Source organism: Delphinapterus leucas, chromosome 16 (assembly GCF_059928025.1).
Source record: "Delphinapterus leucas isolate spDelLeu-1000000601 "Yukka" chromosome 16, BTC_Dleu_Yukka2, whole genome shotgun sequence".
NCBI lineage: Eukaryota > Metazoa > Chordata > Mammalia > Artiodactyla > Monodontidae > Delphinapterus > Delphinapterus leucas.
In genome coordinates, this window is record NC_143144.1 from 61,019,070 (window position 1) to 61,043,699 (window position 24,630).

The following is a 24,630-nucleotide window of genomic DNA, read 5'->3' on the forward strand; positions in this document are numbered from 1 at the left end:
AGTACCAAGAAGGAAGAGATTAAATTCTGATAGCAAGAAATTAAGGATAAGTTATTTTTGCTGAAATCAAGAAAGTACTGAGAGAGCCAGGCCTAAACTCTTGGGAAGATCTTGGTTTTGTTACTGCCATCAAAGTGGAGACCTGTATACCCTGAGTCAGTGGATAAGAACTAACCCAGAATATGAATCTTGACACATCATGGTGGCAGTAATGCTTCCTACTTTTATTGCAAGTTGGGCAGTGGTAATCCTCTTTATTGTTTGTACTCAGTTTTCTTTGCCATTCCCTTTATCTACCTTATTTCAAAGTGACATACCAATTCATATCCAAATGAGGACAATAGTCTCTTGTCAGTTACCTCTATGTTTAGATCACACTCATTTTTAAAAAAAAAAAATTTATTTATTTATTTTGGCTGCGTTGGGTTTTCATTGCTGGGCATGGGCTTTTTCTAGTTGTGGCGAGCAGGGGCCACTTTTCGTTGCAGTGTGCAGGCTTCTCATTGCGGTGGCTTCTCTTGTTGTGGAGCATGGGCCCTAGGCACGCAGGCTTCAGTAGTTGTGGCACGGAGGCTCAGTAGTTGTAGCTTGCGGGCTCTAGAGCGCAGGGTCAGTAGTTTTGACACATGGGCTTAGTTGCTCCACAGCATGTGGGATCTTCCCAGACCAGGGCTCAAACCCATGTCCCCTGCATTGGCAGGCGGCTTCTTAACCACTGTGCCACCAGGGAAGTCCCTAGGTCATACTCTTGAGAGGCTCTACCTCTTTGTTTTTCGACTGAGTATAGTTTAGGTGAGGACACAGACTGCTTATATTTCTGGTAATTTCAGTTGTCCTCTTCCCCTTCCCCTTTCTTCATACTCTGTCTCATCCAGTATTAGTGACTATTCAACAAGCATTAGGAACAGAACCACCATTTAGGTCCTATGTGAGCTACAGATTTAAAACTGTACCTCAGTTAACAAGTAGGAGCACTTGCCATGCCTGATAATTAGAAGTCATAGTCATTAAATTCAGAGCTGTATGGTCATTTTCATTTAGATAGATAGATAGACAGAAAAGCTAATAAGTTAAGACCTAGAAAATTTGAAGTTTGGCTATGATCATACAGCTAGTGTAGTCTATAGTGTGTAGTCTATAGTCTATAAGTCTATAGGTTATTAGTCTTTGTATCTCCAAAGTCTAACATAGGGCCAGGCCTGTGGGAGATGCAAACTAGTATTTATTGAAGGAGAGGGTGAGGGACTTGGGTCCAGAAAGACTAGTATTATTTCAGTGATCTTATAAGTGCCAAGTTTTTATGATTATTTTTAATTTTCTAAAAACAGAATATTATAGTAAAAAGTAATTCTTAGGATACATGAACAACAAAATATTCCTATTAAGTTTTGGGTAAGTGTCAGTTTCACTAAAACTTAGTGATAGTATTTCATTAGACTCCTGTGATTTAGGCTGCCTAGTTCTCCCTTTTTTTGAGCTAGCTTTAAAATTTTTTAAAAATAATATTCAATAATTATGTAATAATATACTATTCCATGTAGAAAACATTGGAAAATACAGGGGAATATGAGATGGAAATAAAAACCACCCATAGCCCAAAACCACCCATAGCCCAATCACCTAGAAATAACTTTTTTTTTTTTATGCACACACACATGCAGTAACACCCTTTAGCAAAATTCAAATCATATTCTATATATTTCTGCCTTTTCCTTTTTTCTGTTATCCTATATTATGGGCATTTTCCCACATTATTACGCATTCTTCAAAAATAAGATCTAATGATATTCACTGTATGAATGTTTCAGAATTTTTATTTAAAGTTCACTGTCATTGGGAGACTTCCCTGGTAGCACAGTGGTTAAGAATCCGCCTGCCAGTGCAGGGGACACGGGTTCGAGCCCTGGTCCAGGAAGATCCCACATGCTGTGGAGCAACTAAGCCTGTGGGCCACAACTACTGAAGCCTGTGCTCCTAGTGCCCATGCTCCGTGATTAGAGAAGCCACCACAATGAGAAGCCTGTGCACCACAATGAAGAGGAGCACCCGCTCGCCACAACTAGAGAAGGCCTGCACGCAGCAGTGAGACCCAACGCAGCCAAAAATAAATAAATTTATTTAAAAAAAAATGAAGTTCCCTGTCATTGGTTATTTAGACTATTTTCAGTTTTCAGTATTATAAGCAGTGTAGTATAAATTTCTTTGTGCAAAATTCTTGGCCTATCACTCTTATTTCCTTATAATAGATTTCCTTTATTATTTTTATTTCTGTTTAGGTAACACATAGTTTTAGAAAGTCAAATAGTGGGAGTTCCCAGGTGGCATAGTGGTTAGGATTCCAGGCTTTCACTGCCGTGGCCTAGGTTCAGTTCCTGGTCGGGGAACTGAGATCCCACAAGCCGCCTGGCACAGCCAAAAAAGAAAAAAAAAAAAGTCAGTGCTGCAAGGCATATAACTCCCCCACACCAACAACTTTTAAGGTCCCCTCCCTATATTATTTTAGCTGTTTGTTCAGGTATCTACTTTTATATTTCTAAGTAATATGCTGATACTATCTTTTTTTAAAAAGTAGATTTTTAACATTTGAACCAATATCTGTTGACTTCCTACTCCTAGATGTAAAGATAACACTTTTGCGGTACTACTTGATACTCAATTTCCTTTCCTCCATCCTCCCAATATAGTTCTGCCTCCAATTGGTTAAATCAATATTCAGTCTTTACCTTATTAAGATATTAAGTATTATTCACTACCAAGTCAAGTTTTACTCCCTTTTTGAAAAATATGCTCAGTTTTCTATGTTAGTATTACTGTTTCTTCTCAAGCTCTACAGTACAGTTTTTAAAACTCTTTGAATACTATTTTCCCACATGATCAAACACACAGCTCTTCTACTCCATTTTTATCTCTTCCTAGAGAATCTTTCTCAGTGCCTGCTAGCCTCTTCTTCCGTTCTGCATTGGTTGCTCTCTAGGCATTAGGCACAACTGTCATCCTGGAACTTCTCTTCACTTTTCTCTGGACTCCTTTTTCCTGGATCTCATGTCCATTTCTTTTTTGGTTTACTTTCTCGTTTTGGTTTAAAAATTCTCCAAAGTCTCCTAGAAAAAGATAACTGGGATATAAACTTTTTTTAGACTGTATATCTGAAACTATTTATATTCTGTACTGACACTTGAGTGAAGGTCTGACAGGATATAGAATTCTAGTTTGGAACTTATTTTCTTTCAGAATATGGTGGCTTTGCTCCTTTTTTTCTATTTTTGGTTTTTTTTTTTTTTTTTAATTGAAGTGTAGTTGCTTTACAGTGTTGTGTTAGTTTCTGCTGTACAACAAAGTGAGTCAGCTATATGTATACATATATCCCCTCCCTCTTGAACTTCCCTCCCACCGTACCCCCCCATCCCACCCATCCAGGTCATCACAGAGCACCAAGCTAAGCTGCCTGTGCTATACAGCAGGTTCCAACTAGGTATCAGTTTTACACACAGTAGTGTGTATATGAAATCCTAATCTCCCAATTCGTCCCACCCCCGCTTTCCCCCACCCCATGTCCACACGTCTCTTCTCTATGTCTGTGTCTCTATTCCTGCCCTGCAAATAGGTTCATCTGTAGCATTTTTCTAGATTCCACATATATGTGTTAATATACGATATTTTTTTCTTTCTGACTTACTTCACTCTGTATGACAGACTCTAGGTCCATCCACATCTCTACAAATGACCCAATTTCGTTCTTTTTTATGGCTGAGTAATATTCCATTGTATATATGTACCACATCTTTATCCGTTCATCTGTCGATGGACATTTAGGTTGCTTCCATGTCCTGGCTATTATAAATAGTGCTGCAGTGAACATTGGGGTACATGTGTTTTTTTGAATTATGGTTTTCTCAGGGTATATGCCCAGTAGTGGGAGTGCTGGGTCATATGGTAGTTCTCTTTTTAGTTTTTTAAGGACCCTCCATACTGTTCTCTATAGTGGCTGTACCAATTTACATTCCCACCAACAGTGCAAGAGGGTTCCCTTTTCTCCACACTCTCTCCAGCATTTATTGTTAGCTTTTTTGATGATGGCCATTCTGACTGGTGTGAGGTGATACCTCATTTTGGTTTTGATTTGCATTTCTCTAATGATAGTGGTGTTGAGCATCTTTTCATGTGTTTGTTGGCCACCTGTATGTCTTCTTTGGAGAAATGTGTATTTAGATCTTCCACCCGTTTTTGATTGCGTTGTTTTTTTTTGATATTGAGGTGCCAGAGCTGTTTGTATATTTTGGAGGTTAATTCTTTGTCAGTTGCTTCGTTTGCAAATATTTTCTCCCATTCTGAGGGTTGTCTTTTCATCTTGTTCATGGTTTCCTTTGCTGTGCAAAAGCTTTTAAGTTTAATTAGGTCCATTTGTTTTTTTTTGTTTTTATTTTCATTACTTTAGGGGGTGAGTCAAAAAAGACCTTGCTGTGATTGATGTCAGAGTGTTCTTCCTTTGTTTTCCTCTAAGGGTTTTGTAGTGTTCAGTCTTACATTTAGGTCTTTAATCCATCTTGAGTTTATTTTTGTGTATGGTGTTAGGGAGTGTTCTAATTTCATTCTTTTACATGTAGCTGTCCAGTTTTCCCAGCACCACTTATTGAAGAGACTGTCTTTTCTCCATTGTGTATTCTTGCCTACTTTGTCACAGATTAGGTGACCATAGGTGCGTGGGCTTATCTCTGGGCTTTCTGTCCTGTACCATTGATCTATATTTCTGTTTTTGTGCCAGTACCATACTGTCTTGATTACTGTAGCTTTGTAGTATAGCCTGAAGTCAGGGAGCCTGATTCCTCCATCTCCGTTTTTCTTTCTCAAGATTGATTGCCTATTAATGGTCTTTTGTGCTTCCAAGCAAATTGTAAATTTTTTTGTTCTAATTCTGTGAAAAATGTTATTGGTAATTTGATAGGGATTACATTGATAGGGATTACATTGCTTTGGGTAGTACAGTCATTTTCACAATATAGATTCTTCCAATCCAAGAACATGGTATATCTCTCCATCTGTTTGTGTCATCTTTGATTTCTTTCATCAGTGTCTTGTAGTTTTTGGAGTACAGGTCTTTTACCTCCTTAGGCAGGTTTATTCCTAGGTATTTTATTCTTTTTGTTGCAGTGGTGAATGGGATTGTTTCCTTAATTTCTTTCTGATCTTTCATTTTTAGAATATAGGGATGCAAGAGATTTCTGTGCATTAATTTTGTATACTGCAACTTTACCAAATTCATTGATTAGCTCTAGTAGTTTTCCGGTGGAATCTTTAGGATTTTCTATGTATAGTATCATGTCGTCTGCAGACAGTGACAGTTTTACTTCTTTTCCAGTTTGTATTCCTTTTATTTCTTTTTCTTCTCTGATTGCTGTGGCTAGGACTTCCAAAACTATGTTGAATAATAGTTCAACATAGAGAGAGAGACATCCTTGTCTTATTCCTGATCTTAGAGGAAATGCTTTCAGTTTTTCACCGTTGAGAATGATGTTTGCTGTGGTTTGTCATATATGGCCTTTATTATGTTGAGGTAGGTTCCCTCTATGCCCATATTCTGGAGAGTTTTTATCATAAATGGGTGTTCAATTTTGTCAAAAGCCTTTTCTGCATCTATTGAGGTGATCATATGTTTTTTATTCTTTAATTTGTTAATATGGTGTATCACATTGATATGCGTATATTGAAGAATCCTTGCATCCCTGGGATAAATCCCACTTGATCGTGGTCTTTGATCCTTTTAATGTGTTCTTGGATTTGGTTTGCTAGTATTTTGTTGAGGATTTTTGCATCTACGTTCATCAGTGATATTGGCCTGTAATTTTCTTTTTTCTCTTTTTTTTTTTTTTTTTTTGTGACATCTTTGACTGCTTTTGGTATCAGGGTGATGGTGGCCTCATAGAATGTGTTTGGGAGTGTTGCTCCCTCTGCAGTTTTTTGGAAGAGTTTGACAAGGATAGGTGTTAGCTCTTCTCTAAATGTTTAATGGAATTTGCCTGTGAAGCCTTCTGGTCCTGGACTTTTGTTTGTTGGAAGATTTTTAATTACAATTTCATTACTTGTGATTGGTCTGTTTATATCTTCTATTTCTTCCTGGTTCAGTTTTGGAAGGTTGTACCTTTCTAAGAATTTGTCCATTTCTTCCAGGTTGTCCATTTTATTGGCATATAGTTGTTGTAGTAGTGTCTTATGGTCCTTCGTATTTCTGCAGTGTCAGTTGTAATTTCTTCTTTTTTCATTTCTAATTTTATTGATTTGAATCCTCCCTTTTTTTCTTTATGAGTCTGGCTAAAGTTTTATCAATTTTGTTTATCTTCTCAAAGAACCAACTTTTAGTTTATTGATCTTTGCTATTATTTTCTTTGTTTCTGTTTCATTTATTTCTGCTCTGATCTTTATGATTTCTTTCCTTCTTCTCATTTTGGGTTTGGCTTGTTCTTTTTTCTCTGGTTCCTTGAGGTATAAGGTTAGATTGTTTACTTGAGATTTTTCTTATTTCTTGAGGGGAGATTGAATTGCTTTAAACTTCCCTCTTAGAACTGCTTTTGCTGCATCTCATAGGTTTGCAGCAAAACCACCATAGGGTGGTGTGTTTTCATTGTCATTTGTTTCTATGTATTTTTTGATTTCCTCTTTGATTTCTTCAATGATCTCTTGGTTATTTAGTAACTTATTGTTTAGCCTCCATGTCTTTGTGTTTTTTACATTTTTTTTCCTGTATTGGTTTCTAATCTCATAGCATTGTGGTCAGAAAAGATGCTTGACATGATTTCAATTTTCTTTTATTTACTGAGGCTTGATTTGTGAACCAAGATGTGATCTGTCCTGGAGAATGTTCCGTGTGCACTTGAGAAGAAAGTGTGCTCTGCCACTTTCAGGTGGAATGTCCTATAAATATCAATTAACTCTATCTGCTCTACTGTGTCATTTAAAGCTTGTGTTTCCTTGTTTATTTTCTGGCTGGATGATCTGTCCATTGGTGTAAGTGGGGTGTTAAAGTCCCCCACTATTATTATGTTACTGTTGGTTTCCCCTTTTATGGCTGTTAGCATTTGGTTTATGTATTGAGGTGCTCCTATGTTGGGTACATAAATATTTACAATTGTTATAATTTCTTCTTGGATTGGTCCCTTGATCATGATGTAGTGTCTTTCCTTGTCTCTTGTAACATTATTTTAAAGTCTGTTTTATCTGATATGAGTATTGCTGCTCCAGCTTTCTTTTGATTTTCATTTGCATGGAATATCTTTTTCTATCCCCTTACTTTCAGTTTGTATGTGTCCCTAAGTCTGAAGTGGGTCTCTTTTTTTTTTTTTTAATTTATTTATTTTTGGCTGTGTTGGGTCTTTGTTGCTGTGTGTGGGCTTTCTCTTGTTGCACTGAGTGGGGGCTACTCTTCGTTGTGGTGCATGGGCTTCTCATTGCGGTGGCTTCTCTTGTCGCCTAGCACGGGCTCTAGGTGCACAGGCTTCAGTAGTTGCAGCATGTGGGCTCAGTAGTTGTGGCTCGTGGGCTCTAGAGCACAGGCCCTGCAGTTGCGGCACAAGGGCTTAGTTGCTCTGCGGCATGTGGGATCTTCCCGGACCAGGGCTCGAACCGGTGTCCCCTGCACTGGCAGGCGGATTCTCAACCCACTGCGCCAAGGGAAGCTGAAGTGGGTCTCTTGTAGACAGCATATATACTGGTCTTGTTTTCATATCCATTCATCCAGTATATGTCTTTGGTTGGAGCATTTAATCCATTTACATTCAAGGTAATTATCAATATGTATGTTCCTATAACCACTCTCTTAATTGTTTTGGGTTTGTTTTTGTGGTTTTTTCTTCTCTTGTGTTTCCCACCTAGATAAGTTCCTTTAGCATTTGTTGTAAAGGTGGTTTGGTGGTGCTGAATTCTCTTCACTTTTGCTTGTCTGTAAAGCTTTTTATTTCTCCATTGAATCTGAATGAGATCCTTGCTGAGTAGAGTAATCTTTGTTGTAGGTTTTTCCCTTTCATCGCTTTAAATATATCCTGCCACTCCCTTCTGGCCTGCAGAGTTTCTGCTGAAAAATCAGCTGATAACCTTATGGGGATCCTCTTGTATGTTATTTGTTGCTTTTCCCTTGCTGCTTTTAATATTTTTTCTTTGAATTTAATTTTTGTTTGATTAATATGTGTCTCTGTGTGTTTCTCCTTGGTTTTATTCTATATGGGACTCTCTGTGCTTCCTGGACCTGGGTGGCTATTTCCTTTCCCATGTCAGGGAAGTTTTTGACCATGATCTCTTCAAATACTTTCTCAGGCCCTTTCTCTTTCTCTTCTTCTTCTGGGACTCCTATAATTCGAATGTTGGTGCGTTTAATGTTGTCCCAGAGGTCTCTGAGACTGTTGTCATTTCTTTTCATTCTTTTTTCTTTATTCTGCTCCTCAGCAGTTATTTCCACCATTGTATCTTCCAGCTCACTTATTCGTTCTTCTGCCTCATTTATTCTGCTTTTGATTTCTTCTAGTGTATTTTTCATTTCAGTTATTGTGTTGTTCATCACTGTTTGTTCTTTGGTTCTTCTAGGTCCTTGTTAAACATTTCTTGTATTTTCTTGCTCCATGCCTCCATTCTGTTTCCAAGGTTTTGGATCATCTTTACTATCATTACTCTGAATTCTTTTTCAGGTAGGTTGCCTATTTCCTCTTCATTTATTTGGTCTTGTAGGTTTTTACCTTGTGTCTGTAAGGTATTTTTTTTGTCATCTCATTGTTTTTGATGGGTGGGGCTGTGTTCCTACCTTGCTGGTTGTTTGGCCTGAGGCATCCAGCACTAGAGTTTGCAGGCATGAGGGGCTTCCCTGGTGGCACAGTGGTTGAGAGTCTGCCTGCCGATTCAGGGGACACGGGTTCGTGCCCCGGTCCAGGAAGATCCCACATGCTGTGGAGTGGCTAGGCCCGTGAGCCATGGCCGCTGAGTCTGCACGTCCGGAGCCTGCGCGTCCGGAGCCTGTGCTCCGCAACGGGAGAGGCCACAACAGTGAGAGGCCCGGGTACCGCAAAAAAAAAAAAAAGAAAAAAAAAAATTCCCTGGGGCCTTAGGTTCTCTGTTAGTCCAGCAGTTTGGACTCAACACTCCCACCGCAGGAGCTCAGGCCTGATCCCTCGCCTGGGAACCAAGACCCCACAAGCCACACAGTATGGCAAAAAAAAAAAAAAAAAAAAAAGGCAACAAACAAAAAGGAGCAGAACAATAACAAAGAATAAAAAATAAAATAAGATTAGAAAAATAAAAAATATGTTAGAAAAAATAAAAATGAAATAACAACAAAGCAAAACAGAGCCACAACAGCAAAAAAAAAAAAAAAAAAGGCTGGAAAAGGCCCTGGCCTGGGGTTTTGTGGGGAGCTTAGACTTACGGCCCAGAGGGGGCCCTAGAAGGCAGAGTTCCAGGCCTGGGGTCCGAGCAGGATAGGAGAGATGCTGGTCTCATTCCCCTCTGATTCCCCGATCCCCTGAAGGTCTCTCCCTATCCCTGCTGATTCCCTCGCCATGAGTGGGCCCCTCTGAGCATGGGAGCTCCTCCTCTCCCCCGTTTGCCCCTCAGGGGCACCAGTCCCATCCTGCCTCCATGTTTCCTCCCCCCCTTCCCCCACAGCGTCCTACCCAGGCGTGTGGGGAATCCTCCCGTCCTCTTAGGTGTCCGAGGTCCCACTCCAGCACCTAGTAGGTGCCCTGGTTGCAAGGAGACACGAACTCCGTGTCCTTCTACTCCGCCATTTTGACTCCATCCCCACTTTGCTTGTTTGTCTCCGCATTTCCAGTGTTGCTCTTGAGTAGTCTGATGCCATATTGATTCTCAGTCCTTTGTGTTTGAACTGGAACTTTTTTGCAATCTCTTTGTTCTAGTGTTCTAAAACACTTGATGTGGATGTCTTTCTATTCATTGTGCTAGGTTCTTAGTGAGGGTCCTTTTGATCTAGGAAAATCGTATCATTTGGGAGATGATCTTATATTAGTTCTTCAGTGATTTCCTCTTCTTCCATTTTTTTCTGTTCTTCCCTCCTTTTTTCTCACCCTCCACCTGGTGCTTCCATTTCAGAGCTTGTTTCTCATTGGTGCTTCCCTCTAAAGGCACTTGGTATTCAGCCTTTTCAGCTCTACTTCCATTTCCTTTTCTTCTGCTAAGAATATGTTGATGAATCTTATAACTACTTACCTTTCCCTTCATATAAGGTCACTTTATTCTACCTATTATATGTTTCAGTTTTTATATTTAACTCTTGAACAGTCTTTAGCACCTGGCTTCATAATACTTATGCGAACCCTAATGTCTTTCTGTTCCGCTACACAGGAAACCCCATGAAGGTGTTTCTATTATTTAGCCCAGTGACTGCCACACAGTTGGTGCTCATAAATATTTGTTCAGTGAATTAATTATTGTCTTCCTTTAATCAGATAGAATTTATTTTGTCAAGCGTCAGTACTCTCTGATAATTAACCATGTGTTACAGGACCATTTATTGAATATTCTTTTATCATATATCATGTACTACATATTGTCCTACCTATTCTTTTGCTAGTATTATATTTGCTTATATGTTATAGCTTTATAATTCACTTAAAAATGATACTGCATGTTTTCTGTCATTAGTTGTTTTAAAAAATATTCTGGCTATCCTTATCTGGTTATTCTTTCACGTGAAGTGCAGGGTCACTTAAGTTCTTTTAAAAATTCCCATTGGGATTTTGATTTAAAACTGTAAATTAATATGGGGAGGGACTTCCCTGGTGGTACAGTGGTTAAGAATCCACCTGCCAATGTAGGAGACACGGGTTCGAGCCCTGGTCCGGCAAGATCCCACATGCCACAGAACAACTAAGCCCGTGCACCATAACTACTGAGCCTGCGCTGTAGAGCTCGCGAGCCACAACTACTGAAGCCCACGCACCTAGAGCCCAAGCTCTACAACAAGAGAAGCCACTGCAATGCGAAGCCCGCCCACCACAACGAAGAGTAGCCTCCACTCGCTGCAACTAGAGAAAGCCCACACAGCAATGAAGACCCAATGCAGCCCAAAATAAATAAATAAATAAAATTTAAAAATAAAAATAATAATATGGAGAGACTTGACATTTTTATAGTATATTTGGCCTCCCTATCCAGGAACATGTTTTGTCTTCCACATTTATTCAAGACTTCTTTTGTGACTCTAGTAAAATTTGTAGGTTCTTCTTTCCCCCATTTATGTAAATTTCTTAAGTTTATTCTTAGGTATTTTTTATTTTCAATTGCTAGTGGAATGAGATTTCCCCCCAGTATAAATTCCTTTTAGCTAAAACTGGATAGATTTTCCTTATTTCTGCAATACAGTTTATGTTATATACCCAGGACAAAAGAACTACTAGCTTCATTTTTAACAAAAGCCAGCTGTTTCAGTTATCTGTTGCTATATTACAGACCACTCCAAAACTTCATGGCTTAAAGCAACAACCATTTTATTATATCTCATAATTCCATGGGTTGACTAGGGCTCAGTTGGGCAGTTCTTCTAATGGTCTCACTTGGGGTCTCTCCTGAGGTTGCATCAGCTATGACTGTAGCTTGGATGTTTGGTGCCACGTGGCTTCTTTTGACATGATGCCTCAGTCTCCAGGGCTTTCCCTCATGAATTCTCTCTCTTTCAGAGTAGCTTAGACTTTGTACAATACATGGCAGTTCAGATCACCAAAATGGAAGAAATAGAAACTTCAAAGCCTTTTTAGTGCCTGGGCACAGAAGTCCCAGATTGTCACTTCCCCTGCATTGATTGAAGGGTAACAGACATAAGCTCTACCTCTTGATTGGAGGAAGGGCATGTGAGGGGTGGCATTGTATGGGTCTATCTTTGGAGATTATCATAATGACATTTGTTCACTTGTCCTTACCTTTCTTTTCTTCCTTCTTTTATACCAAGTAGCTACCCTAGGCTCTTAACTTTCCCACAAGTATCTTATATCCAGTCAACTTCCAGTACCAAATAACTATACCCATTGTGATTTGGTACTGGAAGTAGGAATCTGGTTGAAGGGGGTAGCAGAGGGAAAAAAATTGTTTCCACCTTCCCATTTGCTCTCCTGGGTGAGGCATAACTCTCATGGACAGAAATTCAGTGTTCACTTGAGCATGAAATACCAGATAAGGGGACAGGTGTAAATTGGCCTTGTTCTCCTGAATTCTGCCTGCTCTTCAGGAAGAACAGCCTCCCCAGCAGAAGTCCAACCCCTTTCTTCATTATGGCCTATCATAAGAGCTCCCTCCTGTGCTAGTCCAAGTAGAAGTGAGAAAGTATTTTTCCTTTTCTTTTTTCACACAGTACTTCTTCCTACCCTGGGTTTACTAACCTCTGGCTTAAATATGCACCAAGCAAAGATGTATAGTCTTCCTCCCTTCCTCCCCCTCAGCTTAGTCTGAAGGAAGGCAGCAGGTGACAGAATGAATAAAGAATGGGGTCGGGGTGAGGAGGAAGGAATCTTTTCTCACACAGTATGGATGTTGCTCAACAGAACGGGTGTGAAATTTAGTCAGAGCCACAGCATGTGTTTCAATTTTCCAGGGTATTTCCTCTTCCTAACTGTAGGTTTAACCCTTTCTTCTGTATAGTGCCAAGGGCTATGTGAGATGTGTGAAATGTGTTACAAGAAGGAGAAAGTGATAGGGCCCCTTGGAGATGCAGGATCTCCAACTTATTTCCTGCCAAATGGTTGTGGAAAAAAGCATAACTTTTGGAGCTGAATAGACCTGGGTTCAAATCCCATCTCTACCATTGGGTTGTCTTGGCAGTTACTTGACCTGTTTGAACCTGCATTTCTCATCTGTAAAATGGAGATTAAAAACTTGTCTTACAGGGTTCTTGTGAGGATTAAACAAGATGATGTATGCAAGTAGTCTAGTACAATGCATACCTTGCATATAAGAGGCACTTGATATATGTTTGTTTTCTTCTTCAATCTTCCCACTGGATTTTGAGGATACCTACTCTTCTTTTGTCCTGTGCCACCTTGGGTTTGCCGTGTAAGCATCACCTCACATCCTAACCTGTAAACTGTTCTCTTTGAGTCTAACTCTGTGTGTTAGAGGGGAGAAATCATTTCACATGAAATGCAGAATCCCTCTGGGGGCGTCCTCATTAAAATAAAGGATGAGTCTCTATAACAATGCTGAGAAGGATTACAAGGCTTGCCTTCCCCATCTGATCCTGGAGGTCATATGAACTTATAAGAGTATTAAAATCATACAGTGGCAGAGCTAAAGTGAAACATAGAGGTCATCCAGGCCCATTTTATTGAGAAGGATCTGTGGCTTAGAGGTCATGTCTTGTGTAAGGCGTCATGACAGAGTGGTGACATTTCTGGAACTAGAGCTCTGACTTGTCTATTACTATGGTTATAATGTAATGTTTTTTTAAGACTGAATGTTTTTTTTGTTTGTTTTTGGGGTTTTTTTGGCTGCACCCTTGCAGCCTGCGGGATCTTAGTTCCCCAACCAGGGATTGAACCCGTGTCCCCTGCAGTGGAAGCACGGAGTCTTAACCACTGGACCACCAAGGAAGTCCCTGAATTTTAAGTACTGAGGGCCTAACTTTGGTTACATGTGAACTTTCTTCTAAGTTGAACCCTGATTATACTTTTAGCAATGGGGAAGTAAACACTATTGAAGACATTTCAGTGACACCCCTTTGGGGAACAACAGGGCCCCATTAAGGGTATATCAGTTACCACCTGAAAATCTCTTCTTTCCCAAAAGGTTGCCCAAGGGTTACTGAGGTGGCAGCTCAGCTGGCTGTTGAGCCTCTGCTCCCAGAATGGTGAGTTGGGAAGCAAATTTGTTTCTTCTCTTCTATATCTTCATTCTCCTAAATAATGCCAAGTAGGAGAGGCTGACCCCAGACCCCCTCAGTTCTCTTTTTTTTTTTTAATTGAGGTATAATTAACATACAGTGAAATACACAGACCTTAGGTGTTCAGTTGATAAATTTTGATGATTGTGTAAATTCAGTAACCACCTTAAAAAAAAAAGATATAGAACATTTTCATCACCCCAGAAAGTTTCCTCATGCCCCATTTAAGTTAACCCACACACACATACACAAAACCACTTTCTGTGTTCTATTACCATGCATTAGTTTTGGTTTTGGATTTCCTATAAATGGAATCATGTAGGATATTCTCTTTTTTTTCCTAGCTTCTTTTCACTTAGCACGTTTTTGGAATTCATCCATGTTGTTGCATGTATCACTGGTTTTTTTGGTTTTGATTCATTCTGTTTTACTGAGTAATATTGAATTGTATGGCAAACCATAAGAGAATTTACTCATTTTCTTATTGAAGAACATTTGGAGTGTTTCCAGTTTTTGTCTGTTATGAATAGGCTGCTATGAACATAATACACGTCTATTTGTGAACGTATATTTTAGTTTCTCTTGGATAAATACTTGAGTGAAATTGCTGGATCATAGCATAGATGTGTGTTTAACTTTAAAAGAAACATTTCTTCAAAGTGGCTATAACCCCCCCACCAGTCTATCTTTTCCTCCTCTTCTGGGGGCTAGGCTCTTTAAATTGACGATTTGGCAGGAGAAGAGAACCCACATCATCAGGGTCCCTGCTGCCAGAGCACAGTGGCCTGAATCGGACACTTAAAAGGCTGAAACAGGTGTTTGAAACCCTACTCCAGCCTCCCTATTTGATGCCAGCCCCCTGAGAGGCTGGGGCTTGGCCAGCAGAATTCAGACCTAATTTAATGGATGCTGGATTAGCGGTTTTTCAGGACATGGCTATGTAATAATGTATGTACTGTGACTTGATACATTTGAAGCAGGTAAATGAACATCGTCATGTAGGAGAGGGGCCTTTGGTGGCCCAAATGCTTCTTGAGCATGGAGTGGTTAGTCTTTGTGGCAGATGAAAGTCCCTTCCCATCCTTGCTTTTTATCCCCATCTCTTCTCAAAGCTGAATGCAGTAGAAATCAGCACTTCCCTTAGTAACATTAATATTGCCAAGGAACTTTAGCCAGGTAGGGTTTGGTATCCTGTGTGTCAAATATTATGGGAAATAAAGTATGCCCTGGTAAAATTCTTTCTCTATATTTTTAATGCCTCTGTCTTACCTAGGTCTTAGGGAACTAATTCTCATGGGCCAAGGGTTAAAGCAAGGAACGGAAGGTTAGGGTGTGGGTTCCCAAAGCCAAATGACTTAATGTACCAAAGCAGTAGTTTCTCTACTGTGTTCAGTGGGCTTGAAATTGATGGAAGTGTGATCTGTCTCTGCACGCCTGCTTCAACTGAAGATTTCTTTCTTTCTTTTTTAATAAATCTATTTATTTATTTATGGCTGCGTTGGGTCTTCGTTGCTGTGTGCGGGCTTTCTCTAGTTGTGGCAAGCTGGGGCTACTCTTCGTTGCAGTGCGCGGGCTTCTCATTGCGGTGGCTTCTCTTGTTGCAGAGCACGGGCTCTAGGCGTGCGGGCTTCAGTAGTTGTGGCATGTGGGCTCAGTAGTTGTGGCTTGCGTGATCTGGAGTGCAGGCTCAGTAGTTGTGGCACACGGGCTTAGTTGATCCACAGCATGTGGCATCTCCCTGGACCAGGGGTCAAACCTGTGTCCCCTGCATTGGCAGGTGGATTCTTTTTTTTTTTTAACTACTTTATTTTTTAAATTTATTTATTTATTTTTGGCTGTGTTGGGTCTTCGTTGCTGCGCACGGGCTTTCTCAAGTTGAGGCGAGTGGGGTACTCTTCATTGTGGTGCGCAGGCTTCTCACTGCGGTGGCTTCTCTTGTTGCAGAGCACAGGCTCTAGGCGCATGGGCTTCAGTAGTTGTGGCACACGGGCTCAGTAGTTGTGGCTCACGGGCTCTAGAGCTCAGGCTCAGTAGTTGTGGCGCACGGGCTTAGCTGCTCCGCAGCATGTGGGATCTTCCCGGACCAGGGCTCGAACCTGTGTCCCCTGCATTGGCAGGTGGATTCTTAACCACTGCGCCACCAGGGAAGCCCCTGGCAGGTGGATTCTTAACCATTGCGCCACCAGGGAAGTCCTGAACTGAAGATTTCAAAAGAACAAGTTCCAGTAACAAATTCTTTCTACTATTGGTTAGAAGGGCCCAGGGAGAGAAGAAATGGACTCCCCATGCCAGTCTAGCCCTTCCACAACTCTTGAGGGGAAAGGGCGTTTCTGAATTCAGGTCCACATTCACAGGTGGACATTCCCTTAAACATAATCTCAGTATCTTCAGACCTCAGTCTTAGAAGGCAGGGCCTGCTATTGGGCTGCATCTTGTGAATGCCATTCTTGGTGTGAACTAGGCTGAGATTTGTATATTAAGATTCAATACTTAAATTTTTTCATTATCATATAGTAAAATTGACTTTTTTTTAGTATACAGTTCTGTGGATTTTAACACACACATAGCTCCATGTAACCACTGGGGCAATTGGAATACAGAACAGTCTCACCTCCCCAGGAAACTCCCTCTATTATCCCTTTGTGGTCACACCATCCCCCTACCCCTAACTCCTGTCAACCACTGATCTATTCTCTCACCATAGTTTTATCAAGAAGGTCATATAAATGGAATCATACAGTACGTAACCTTCTGAGACTGATTTGTTTCACTCAGCATGATGCCTTTGAGATTCATCTAAACTGCTGCCTAGATCAATAGTTTGTTCCCTTTTTATTGCCAAGTAGTATTCCATTGCATGTCTGTACCACAGTTTGCTTATCCATCCACTAGCTGAAGGACGTTTGGCTTCTCCATTTTGGGGCCATTATGAATAGAGCTGCTACAGACAGTTGTGTACAGGTTTTTGTGTGAAGAACATTGGTTTTCATCTTTCTGGGATAAACACCCAGGAGTGGGATTTCTGGGTCAAAGAGTAAATGTATGTTTAGCTTTTTAAGAAACTGCCAAACTGTTTTCCAGAGTCCTGTACCACATTACATTCCCACCAGAAATGAGAATTCTAGTTTCTCCACATCCTCTCCAGTGCTTGGTATTTTCAGTACTTTTATTTAAGCCATCCTAGTAGGTAGGTAGTGGTACCTCAAGGTGTGGGTTTTTTTTTTTTTTTTTTTTTTTTTTTTTGCGATACGCAGGCCTCTCACTGTTGTGGCCTCCCCCGTTGCGGAGCACAGTCTCCGGACGCGCAGGCTCAGCAGCCATGGCTCACGGGCTCAGCCGCTCCGCGGCATGTGGGATCCTCCCGGACCGGGGCACGAATCCGTGTCTCCTGCATCGGCAGGCGGACTCTCAACCACTGCGCCACCAGGGAAGCCCTCAAGGTGGTTTAAATTTGCATTTCCCTAATGGCCAGTGACATCGAACACCATTTGGTGATGCATCTGTTCAAGTCTTTTGCCCATTTTTTTAATGGAGTTGTTTGTTTTCCTACTGTTGAGTTTAGAAACTTAAAGAAGTGTATCCTGGATTCAAGTCCTTTCTTAACAATCACAATTATAATTATACAATTATTTATGGCTTGTTTTTTCAGTAGCTTGTTTTTTCAGTCTCTTAACATTATCTCTCTAGAGATAGACATCTCTCTAGTATGTCTCTAGAGCAGACATTTTTATTTTTGATGAGGTCCAGTGTACCAGTTTTTTTCTTTTGTGCACTGTGCTTTTGGTGTCATATCTAAGTACTCTTTGCCTAATCGCAGGTCACAAAGATTTATCCTATATTTTCTTCTAAAAGGTATGCAGATTTATGCTTTTCATTTACATCTATGATCTATTTTTAGTTAATTTTTATGTAATATGTGAGGTTTAGATGAAAGTAGGGGGGTTTTTTTGGCATATGGATGTTCAGTTGTCCCAACAGCATTTGTTGAAATTAATGCCTTTTTCGATACCAAACTCTCCTTAGGACTGTATCTTCTTTAGGATTGAAGGAGTTACAGAGAATTCTCTTGAGTTCCTCCTTGCTTTCCAGCAATCACCTTCGTTCCTATTCCTTGTTTCTTTCTGGGTCTTTCTGATTTGGGTGTTTGTTTTTTTTTTTTTTGCGGTACGCGGGCTTCTCACTGTTGTGGCCTCTCCCGTTGCGGGGCACAAGCTCAGGACGTGCAGGCTCAGCGGCCATGGCTCACGGGCCCAGCCGCACTGCGGCATGTGGGATCTTCCCAGACCGGGGCACGAACCCGTGTCGCCTGCATCGGCAGGCGGACTCTCAACCACTGTGCCACCAGGGAAGCCCTGGGGTTTGTTTTTAATGCATTGTAATGGAACACTCATTATTTGTAAGTTGATTGAGCATAAAGTTTTTCATTATAAAGTGGCCATCCATCACAAGGAGGCATGTGGGCTGTAAAAAACATTAACTGTGCATTCTGGGCTGGAATTCAACTTTACCAGAATAATACAGCTTTTGTATTGTGTGCGGTTGGGATAAAATGAGAGACAGAGAGAGACAGATATTGTTTGGGAAACAGGTGTTGGCTGAACCCGGGTTCTATCCCATGTTTTCTAAAGTTGTTTCCCAACCCTTTCAGGATTGCTCCTCTAGATTCAGCTGTTTTGAAGGTTCTCTGGGCACCTTTCAGAGCAAATAACATATGACTTCTCAGAGTACTGCTGCTCCTATAAACTTTATTTGTTCATTCTCCAGCTTACAGTCATGTGTTTACAGGCAGCAGTGGCAAGTGGTTAGAGTACTTGTCCTGGCCCTTACTGGTTATATTTTCGATGCCTTTGTTTCCCATCAGTAAGATGGGAAATGTCTCTTATCATAAAGTTCTTGAGCTTGTTAACACAAAGGGTGTCTGAGGCTGAATAAGATTCTTCAGACTTAATTGTCACTAAGAATTTGTGATATGCTGCTGTAAAAAAGCATTTCCAGCTTCTGGATAAATGTAAATAAATAGGATTCTGTGCACTTAAGGAACAGGGAGAGTTGCTTACTAGTCCCGTAATTGATATTCTTTAGGGATTCTCTTACTCTTCTCCAAAAGCTTTGGCTATTAACCCTTCAGTCTTTTCCATCATCTGTAGACTTTGTTAATGTCAATTCAGAATTTAGTTCTTTTTTATTTCCTTTTACTTCCTTTCAGGGCCCCTAGAGGAGACCTGACAGGGTGGTAATTGGTGATAAACCTATAATTGTCTTCTTGCTGCCATGGAACAGTGAAATATTTTACTAGACTATGAGGGGAATTTGGATTGAAAAAGTTGCTCCAAGTGTAATGACTGCATAAAGCTGGGGTGAATGTCCTGTTTTAAAGTATAGCAACAGAAGTTTTTAATTTCTCCTTGGCTTTCAAATTGCCTGCTTAAGTTTGGTCTTGGTCTTTTTTTTTTTTTAATTTATTTATTATTTATTTTTGGCTGCATTGGACCTTTGTTGCTGCGCGGCTTTCTCTAGTTGCATCAAGCGGGGGCTACTCTTCATTGTGCAGCTCGGGCTCCAGGTGCACGGGCTTCAGTACTTGTGGCTCGTGGGCTCCAGAGCGCAGGCTCAGTAATTGTGGCACATGGGCCCAGTTGCTTCGTGGCATGTGGGACCCTCCCAGACCAGGGCTCGAACCCGTGTCCCCTGCATTGGCAGGCTGACTCCTAACCACTGCACCACCAGGGAAGCCCCCTGGTCTTGGTCTTATACAATGAATGCAGAAAACGGCAAGGTAGAATAAAGGACCACAGCAGCTCTGGTTTGACTGTATGTTACAGCCTAATTGCTTTCCTTTCAATATGTGCCAGTTTTCTCTAGGAGGAAGAGAACTGGTGTTTAGAGTTGATACGCATCAAACTTGTGCTCTCAGTAAGACAGATGGATCAGTCTATCCTCGGGCCTCTGCGATATGTTTCAGGTCCCTATGGGCCTCATTTAGCCCTGCCAGCCTTGTTAAAGGGGCCTCATTCTTCCCTCTTGGATTAGGAAGGAATGTGGGCAAACCTGAAGATTAATTTGTATGGCAGTACTAAAATCAGGAACTAACAGTGTTTAGTCATTGGCTAGGAGGAGGATGGGTGCAGAAGAAACTTTAATTCTAGGATAGTTAAGTCTTAAATTTTTATTTGCCATCCATGTCATGCAGTTAATATATCTAATAGTAAACCCATAGCAATAGCATAGTATAATATTTAAGAACATAATCCAGAACAGACCCAGATTTAAATTCTACCTCTTCCACTTACTGCATGACCTTGGGCAAGTCACTTAACCTCATAGAGCCTTGGTGTTCTTATCTATAAAATGGGAACAGTAATACTATTTCTCAGGGTTACTGGGAAGATAAAGTAAATAACCTACATATGATAATTAGTTTAGTATGTAGCTGTTGCTGATGTCAGAGGCCAATTAAGGTTGTTGTCCTGAGCAGTGGAATGGGATTCTTCTTGTAGGGTGGTAGATAGCAGCTCCTAGCAGCAAGCTAAACTGGCTGTTTAGCAGAAATGCCCAAGGTGGGAAGCTCATTTCTCTTCCAATCAGGATTATGTATCATATTGGAGAAAGTCATGCAGTAAACAAACTATTTTCCCACGTGTATGCTGCCTTTAAGTCCCTGTCTTATCTTCTGAAAGTGTAGGCTAAATCTGATACCAGGCAGACTAGGGTGGTCCTACTCAACAAGGAGGAGATTATAAAAGTGAGGATTTCAGGGCTTCCCTGGTGGCGCAGTGGTTGAGTCCGCCTGCCAATGCAGGGGACACAGGTTCGTGCCCTGGTCCAGGAAGATCCCACATGCCGCGGAGCGGCTAGGCCCGTGAGCCATGGCTGCTGAGCCTGCGCATCCGGAGCCTGTGCTCCGCAACGGGGGAGGCCACAACAGTGAGAGGCCCGCGTACCACACACACACAAAAAAGTGAGGATTTCAGGAGCAGCCTGAAAGCAGCCTGCTATGGGCTCTATATGATATCAGAGATTTCAGTCTGAAAAAAATACATCTTCTTTCTATCATCTCTCTTAGGAGAGACAGACCTGCTATAGGGACAGAGGTAGCCCAGGTCCTGAAAAGGTGTTTGAGCCAGAGAACATATGTAAATGCCAAAAACCCTTTTCTTTCTGGTCATCTTGAACATTTGGGGGCCAGATGTCTACGGAGGAGGAGAGGAGTTTTTATGTCATCTCTGGCTTAGGTTGGGACCTCATGAACATGACCTTCTACAAATTACTTATCTAAGACAGCCCGGGGAAGATATAAAATTATGATTTCTAATCCTTGGGATTTTCAGACTTTCAGTAAAACCCCAAGATGTGTAAGTTCAGGATTTGCTTATGTTTAATTAGAGTAAGAGTGAAGGTTTGGTTTTTTGATTCATAAAAACAGGTTGGGTTGGCCTTTGAAGGAGAAATGAGCCTGAAAAATGAATACTTCTCAAAGGGTATTTAAAGGACCAAGTGTTAGAAAATAATTTGCCTTTCTTGGTGTAAGGTCGTTTGTATCATTATCTTCTACTGCAGGCCCTAGGTGGACCCATGAACTCACCTTGTACCTGGATGTGGTAGTGATTAAGTTATCACCATACTTTGTTTCTTAAAGGGTCATAATATCAAAGATAATCCCCCTCCTCATCCCCACTGCAGTCTAAAGGCACTTTGAGAAACTAAGGATTTGTTTGAGAATAGGAAACAGATCTGGGAAACTATTGGGTGATAGCTGAAAAAAGAGGATCCACTGTCAGGAGCTTAGACAAACAAACTGGGCTTGCTTTTCCCCCAGGCTACCTTTGTAACAGACTGTCTGCATTCATGCTTATTTACTCCCAAACTGTACTTTGCGTTTAAAATAAATTTTGGAGATCTAAAGGGAGCCTTAAAGAATTTCATTAAACTGTGTACTACCACCACCATCTTCTTCCCCAGGAAAACCCTGTGGATGAGGAAACTATGGCCCAAAGAAGGGAAGTGTTTGCCCAAGGTCACATAATTAGTGACAGACCAAGACTGGGCATAGTGCATTTCTTTTTTTCATTTCTCCTGTTGTATAGGGCAGGGTTGCAAAGGCTTGTCTGGGTTTAACCCTTAAGCCTGGACTAGATAATTTTCTGAGAGCTGACCTTTGGCAGCCATCTCTCAAGCCAGTTCATGAAATCAAGCCTAAATCCCCACCTGACCATTCAAGACTGGAAATAAAGGTGTGGCAGATATTCCAGAGGCTTCTGGCTACACCAAAGTTTAGTTTGTCTCATCCTTTGGACCACTACTCCTGATGTCCTGTAGTGACCAAGAAGAGCACAGCTCTTTCCTATGGAACAGTATTTCAAAAATTCCATTTGCAGCTCATTCTCAATCTTACTTTGACTTTTACAAGAAGTATTCCTAGGTATAGCATAGTCAGAGAAGTAGGATATGAGGACCTGGACTTCCCTGGCGGTCCAGTGAGAGTTAAGGCTCTGAGCTTCCACTGCAGGGGATGCCGGTTCAATCCATGGTTGGGGAACTAAGATCCTGCATGCCCCATGGCTCGGCCAAAAAAAAAAAGGGGGGAATATGAGGACCTAACACTTTCTCCTAAAATGGAATGTGGAGGCATAGACATAAAAGCCCCAAACCAAAGAGCTTTTTATGCTCAAATAATTCTGTACTGTGTCTCTGGATACAGAAATGTCAAGTGAGGTAAATGAACTAGACTTATATTTTTATCATGCTCTGATTTATTAGTCTGTTATACATGATTTACCTTGTGAATGATGATATTCTGTCTCCAGGAACATGAGCCAATATTTGCAGGATGAAGAGCTAGGATGGGAGCAGGCTGGTGACCCTCTAGAAAGCAAGAAGGGAGAAGTAGCCTCTGAGGGCAAAAGGGTCGAGACAAGCATTTCTGAAGCCAAATGGTGTTGAAATAATATACCACAGGACTTTTTCCTTGTCAGCGTAATCCAATTGAGAATGCCCAACCGCCCCTGATAAGAGTCACTCAGGAGTAAAGAGCTTGCTACCAGGGAAAGCAGCTTATGTGTGCATTTTGGCTCAGGAATGTGCCAGCCCAATGTTGGCCAAATGAGAAAAGGCTGCTGCAGGCTGGAGAACACAAGCCTCCTGGGAGGATGGTGACTGCTCCCCTGTATGCTGAGAAGAGATTGTTCCCTTTTGTCTAAGGGCAGTGCATGATGCCACAAGTTGAGGCCTTTGACATAGATTGTCAGAGAAGGTGGCAGCTCTGATGTGAAAAAAGAAAACAGTGTCAGTATTCATCTCCTTTTGGACAGGTCACCTCATCATCTGAGAAGATGGGAGACTTGGGGGACATCTGCAGATTCTCAACCTGACTTTACGCCAAAAGTCACTTGGAGACTTACCTGTCTTAATGTCACAATATAGGGAGTTGAGAGCCCTGTTCACTGATGTTGAGCAGAGTATGAGCAGAACAACACCAAGAAACCTCTGAAGAGCTTCACTTTGCTTTGTCTTGAAGTGACCTACAGCTTCTCCAGAAATAGTTTAATAAGTCTTGTTGTGATTATTCTTATTGGGCACTGACTAGCCAGAAGTTGGACCTGGACTTGATTTTAGCAGCAGGTGGCCTAGTCCTAGAAGGATCCCAAGTGTTCTTTCTCCGGTGGGAGTTGAATTTCCCCTCCTTCTTGTACCCATTCCTTTTTTTCACTTCCCATCTTAGAACATGAATCAGTCACCTTCAGAGCACCCCTCTACCTGATCTGCACTCTCTGTTTACTGAACTGTTTGTGCCTTGAGGTTGACAGCCCTCCAGGGCGGGAATTTTGGCTGCTTGGCAGGGGTGTCAGATGTCTCCTTGGCTGTGAAATTACTCAGCCTGCTCACTATGAGCAGCATCATGGCATCTTTTCCCTGAAGGACTCGGGCAGCTCTTCTTACTCTTCCAAAGAAGATCTAGACAGTTGAATCTCTGTCCCCAGGCAGGCGAAGCCAGGAGGTAGAACACCAGAAATTTTTCTTTTCTGGATTCATAGGAAGCAGTAGAGTTGAATCTGCAGTTGAACCTAGAGGGCAAAACTCCAGTTCTGCCTAGACCAAATTCTCTTGGGAAAGTTAATTTTATATACCATCATCCTCTTTTTTTAGAGGGGTAGGGGAGTGAGGGTGAAAGTGAAGGTTCCTGGTGGGCTCATTAAAAAGTCCAGCCCTTGGGCTTCCCTGGTTGCGCAGCAGTTAAGAATCTGCCTGCCAATGCAGGGGACACAGGTTCAAGCCCTGGTCCGGGAAGATCCCACATGCCACGGAACAGCTAAGCCCGTGCGCCACAACTACTTAGCCTGTGCTCTAGAGCCCGCGAGCTACAACTACTGAGCCCATGTGCCACAACTACTGAAGCCTGCGTGCCTAGAGCCCATGCTCCACAACAAGAGAAGCCACCGCAACGAGAAGCCCGTGCACCGCAACGAAGAGTAGCCCCCGCACACTGCAACGAAGAGTAGCTCCTGCTCGCTGCAACTAGAGAAAAGCCCACCTGCAGCAACGAAGACCAAACGCAGCCAAAAATAAATAAATAAAATAAATGAATTAAAAAAAAAAAAGTCCAGCCCTTCTAGTTTTCCATCACTAAGTTTCCATAAAGCATTGACTCACAGAATGGAAGTGCTGGAATGAATGTATTTTAACAGTCAGATTCCAACTATCTAATTTGACAGGTGAGCTTGGGTATCATATGCCTGGTTATTAGTAGGAGTGAGACTAATGATTCCTTGTCC

General features: G+C 41.5%; 1 protein-coding gene across 16 annotated transcripts in view; it reads left to right on the forward strand.

Moving 5' to 3' along the window:
* GBF1 (golgi brefeldin A resistant guanine nucleotide exchange factor 1) overlaps nucleotides 1-24,630 on the forward strand; it is a 126,432-nt gene that overhangs the window by 63,342 nt on the left and 38,460 nt on the right. The window contains exon 2 of one of the 16 annotated variants that reach the window (XM_089897301.1): nucleotides 13,768-13,828. The exons of the other annotated variants lie outside the window; for them this stretch is intronic. The gene's annotated coding sequence lies outside the window, so the exon portion shown is untranslated. The remainder of the gene's footprint in view (nucleotides 1-13,767; nucleotides 13,829-24,630) is intronic. 16 annotated transcript variants of the gene reach the window in all.